The 5,067-nt window shown below is 46.1% G+C and overlaps 1 long non-coding RNA gene across 1 annotated transcript; it reads right to left on the bottom strand.

Moving 5' to 3' along the window:
* Window positions 1-2,310: 2,310 nt before the first annotated feature.
* On the bottom strand, window positions 2,311-3,501 carry LOC114783590 (uncharacterized). The gene is made up of 3 exons (XR_003748516.1): window positions 3,351-3,501; window positions 2,723-3,010; window positions 2,311-2,510 (listed from the first exon to the last, which is right to left on the bottom strand). It is a non-coding gene; the product is annotated as an uncharacterized LOC114783590 (long non-coding RNA).
* Between the last annotated feature and the right edge of the window lie 1,566 nt (window positions 3,502-5,067).

Genomic DNA, 5,067 nt, shown 5'->3' on the forward strand with positions numbered 1-5,067 from the left:
GAGTTAGATGGTTGATGCAAGACTACTTAGGAATGTTTATTACTCAGTGTAATAAAAGTGGGGCTGCAGTCCCCATACCCAGAATGATTCAAACTGCCAACACATCTCACCGTTGGTCCAGCACAAGCCCGAAGGCGGTGACCAATGCTGAAGATAAAAAGTATTGAGACGCCAGTGTTTTGTCTTTCGTAAGTATTCTTCCTCTTCCACTTTTCCAAAATTCCTTTGAGCTTCAAGCCGTTCGTGGATTCAGCGCTTTAACCGCCTCTGCTCAGACTCTGCAGCTAAGAAGTCCGCGGCTAGGACCCCCAACTATGAATAAAATATTTTATTCACTCTGTTGTAGATTCTGTACACAAGTTCGACAATAAGAAGGTTACAAGTTAATCTAAATATTCTTTAAAGAGGAAGGTCTTGAGCTGTCGTTTAAAAATACTCAGTGACTGAGCTGTTCTGACCTCGAGGGGAAGTTCATTCCACCACCGAGGGGCCAAAACAGAGAAGAGTCTAGATGAGCGTCTTCCTTTTACCTTCAGAGATGGAGGGACCAGGCGAGCAGCAGACTGGAGGCTCGGAGTATACGAGGTGCAGTGCGAGGTATAATGAGGGCTGTGAGGTAGGATGGTGCTACTCCATGTTTGGCTTTTTTAGGCCAGCATCAGTATTTTGAATCTGATGCGTGCAGCTACTGGGAGCCAGTGGAGGGTGTGGTGGAAATTCTGCCGTCTGGGGAGCTGCAATAAAGGAAGTCAACTGAATTGATTATCCAAGTTTATTTTACCGCGCGCAGGGGGACTCCCAAGAGAAACCCCCCCCCCCCCCCCCCCCGCTTGATTACAGTTCACAAGCATTTATACATCTGGGGTGTACAAGGTCGAAAAGCAAGCTCGCACTACTTTGGACAGTGGCACCCAACAACATCACAGAACCTTTCTTTTATCAGTTTATGTCTAGTTTTTGCATCAAACTTTTGCATCAACAAGGTCAGACCTAAGATACACAGTTGTCTTCTGGCTGTTCCATGACCAAAGGTGAAACACGTGGAGTGTTCGGTCTGCTCAATTTCGTGGAGTGTCTGGGCCTACTAAATTTTCCTTCCACAATAGAAAGGCTATCCAGGGTTATGATGTAGTCAACCAGCTTATGCCTGGCTGCTTGAGACCCTGAAGTCCAACACAGAGAGAATGCTATCCGCATGCTATCCGAGCTCTCAACAATCACAACACTTCATAGAACTCCATTACACTCCAGCACTTTCACTTCCACTTCCACTTTCAATCACTCTGGACTCAATCCCCCCCTGAAATTTTCACTTTATACTTTGCTGTTACACATATTTTATGTTACATAAAAGTGTAATATTTGGTTATGTTTGCAATATTTGCATATTGGTTCATTGTATACTTGCAATATTTGCAATACTGTGGTCTGTAGCAGTCGCCAAAGCATTTCACTACATATCATACAGTGTATGACTATGTATGTGACAAATAAAATTTGAATTTGAAAATTTGAATTGGATTAGAGCCGGTCATTTGTAGGACTATCTGCAAGCTGGACAGCACACTCCCATAGCTCCAGACCAGGTATGTTGTCTGGTCCTGCTGCTTTTTAATAAGAACACTGGTGTCTCATAGAAACAGAGCATCATTCACAACAGGAAGCACAACTTGTGCAAGAGTTTTGTGATCAAAACTTGTGCAAGAAAATCTTGTGACCATTAACAGCTAAATAATGTGTCTGGTAGGTTAAAAACACTGAAGGTTGAACTAAAAACATTCTCAGCACTTGCCCTCAAGTTTTGGAAATCGATCTTTAAATGTGGAAGCTGTCAAGACTTGATGAATTTTTCTGTTCTTCTCTTTTTGTTTTATATGTACATGTACACATTTCAGTTCTAGGTTCTACAATACAAAAGGACGCACCTAATAAAAAGCATGGAAAATGTTTTGAGTAAAGCATGCTGTCCTTTAACAGAACCTGTATTTTACTGGAGTCTTGCTACGGTAACAAGCAGCCCTGCTGTCATATCTGAGGCATGATCAATAGTTTTACATTTTATTCAGCTTTCACTGTCACTGAGGTAAGAACCATCAGCCTAAATAACCACCAAAGCAATTTGATCAACTGACTCCTCTTTATCTACATGGGGTGTGGACTTCAATCTAATGAGCTACAATTCCGGAAAATTCTGAACAGTTCACACACTCTTGTTATATGGGATTTTTAATGATGATAAACATGAGGTCAGTTCAATATGGAATTATCATATTTTTATAACCATGCAATAAAAACATGATGCTCAGAATGTAACAGTAAAGCAGACATTTTATTTGGACTCATAAAGAAGAAATAAAAAACTTTATTTCTGTATCCTCCTCATCCTTCCTTCGGCTGCTCCTGTTAGGCGTCGCCACAGCAGATCAGCCGGTCTGGCTGTCCGCACGACTGAACCGGACCGGCACCAGGTCACACACTGTCACGTACGTCCCCAGTGGCTGGGAGTTGTCCTGTGTGAAGAAAGAATGGATTCGCTTTAACACAATAACTGGACAAAACCGCTGATCCTGCTGAAAACTGTTTTTATTTCAAATGAACCAACTAGCAAAACTAGACATACAGTTATTTGTGGTGTAAAAGCAGCAGGGAATGAGAAGAGTCTAGACATCCTGCTCCGTATCCTGATGAAAATTGGTGTTTTGTTCTGTAACCTGTTGCTTACTTGGTTTCTCTCCTCCTGCCGGCCTTAGTAGAATCCAGGATCGTTCTGTGGGAGGAGCCTACATCTCACCCACTGACGGTGGAAACTGCCAGGGATCTAAAGTCTTCATCAGTGGTAGTATGATAACTTATCAATTCTTGATCCTTTATCATACTTCTTCATCCGCAGGTGACAAGCTAGAGTCTAAATGCTCTAGTCCCACCATCAGGACGCTGATGAAACTGCTGACAGTTCCACAACTCAGTGAGTGGACTGGCTGCTGTGGTCTTCACACGTCAGCAGCTGCATCTGAAACACAGTAAAACACGAGATGATATGAATCACACCGTTCTATAAAACCAACACGTTGTACAGAGTGAAACCTGCGAATGAAGACGCTGCCTGTATGAACAAACCATCTGTGCGTCGTGTAGCAGAACTCGGGGAAGCGAGCAGACACAAGGAGTTACACACAACATAGTTACATATTTAACTCTGTGTAATGAGGGAGCAAAAAGTCTTCATTCCTGCCACATCTTGTCAGAAAGATTGTGTATCAGACACATCTGAATACGTGATAATAACGTGTTGAAGGATGTTCTAATAGTAAAAGATGTTTGACGCTGTAAAATCGTAAATGACGGTTGACCTTGTTGCTGTTTCTTCTCGTTCTTCTGCTGCTTCCAGGGCTTCAGTTGTCACTGCACCCACAGGAGGTGCAGCTGAACCTTGAGAAGCAGCGTCGCAGGGCACGGGGGAGTCGGTGGAAAGCCTGTGGCAGGCGGCAGAAGAACCGCCGCACCCTGTTTCCCTCGGACAGGCGCGGTCCCTCGACGGTCAGGCAGGTGCAGGGGGGAAACTGGACGGGGAAGCGACCCTGCTGACATCCGGGCTCCATCTGACACAGCAGCGGGGTCGGATGGTTCCGGAGACCGGGGCTCTGTGTCAGAGCCCCTCAAGCTCTGCAGCTCAGGCTCGATGTCATCTGATGCTGCAGATGACACAGGCTGAGAGGGGAGCTGGGCGGCGGCTGGGATCAGGTGGCCTTGGTCCTCGACGGCGTGTTGACGCTGGTTCAGCCGATCCAGCATCAGGTCCTCAGACAGCCCCGACTGAGTGATGAAGGGATGCTGCACACAGGTTGGAATAAGGGGCTGTTAGTTGTAGGCATGAGCAGCATCTACAAACACTGCTGCCAACATCAGGATGTTCATATTGCTCTTCATTCACTGTCAGTATAGTGACATCAGCCAGGGGACTAAATGTGACAAATGTCTTACTAAGAGAAGTTCCTCTGCGCTGGGCCTCTGCTCCGGATCTTCTGTGAGGCAGAGCTTCACAAAGTGGCAGAACTCAGCAGACCTGAGGAGAGAAGAGCAACATCTTAAAGTGTCTTTGCTCTGATGAGAAGCAGTGAAGATGTTTCTGAGGCTCCTTGGCTGAGGTCAGACTGACTCACCACTTCTCTTCGTCCAGAGTCGGGGGCTGGAAGCTGAAGCTGCGCATGTGGCGGAAGAAGCCTTCAATGCTCAGGTTGTAGCTGGGGGGAAACACCTCTGCCAGCTCTATTGCTGTGATCCCAAGAGACCACAGGTCACAGAGGTGGTTGTAGCCGCCACCGCACATATGGGAGACTGATACCTCCGGTGCCATCCTGCACACACAGCTGAGAAGTTAACACAGGCGCCAGCGCAGAGATACACACTTTAACACACGATGATGGTCTGTCTGTTCATGTGATCTTAGAACATTCTGAACTCACCAGTGTGGAGTTCCCGTCACCGTACAGTTCCCTCTGGCAAAATCCAGCTGTGCAGCGAGTCCAAAGTCACCTGCAGCAAGAAAGATCCTTCAAACACAGTTCTTCACATTTTCCCCCTGCAACAAACACACATTTCCGTCGTTCTGCAGAACTTACTTAGCTTCACCTCGCCGCTCTCCGTGAGGAGGATGTTGCCCGCCTTTACATCCCTGTGGGCAATCCCCTTCTTGTGGACGTAGTCCAGGGCCTAGTCAGACACACACAGAACATGAAACCAAGGGTCTGCAAACATGTGTTGAGTGTGTGTGTCTGTGTGTGTGTGTGAGTGAGAGAGAGAGATTGGGTGTGGATGGGTGTGGTTACCTTCAAGGTTTCTCTGCAAACAAAGGCAATTTGCAGCTCTGACATGGGACCAGTTTCTGTAAATCCAAACATCAAACCACAGCAATGAAGGACTGTACAAAAACCACACATCATACACACATCTAACACACACAAGAAAGGTGTATTACTCTGAACGATGTCCATCAGCGAGCCCCCTTCACACAACTCGATGAACAACTGGACAAAAGCGTCCCTACAAAAGAAAAGAAAGAAAAGGTGA

Source organism: Denticeps clupeoides, unplaced genomic scaffold, assembly GCF_900700375.1.
Source record: "Denticeps clupeoides unplaced genomic scaffold, fDenClu1.1, whole genome shotgun sequence".
NCBI classification, from domain to species: domain Eukaryota; kingdom Metazoa; phylum Chordata; class Actinopteri; order Clupeiformes; family Denticipitidae; genus Denticeps; species Denticeps clupeoides.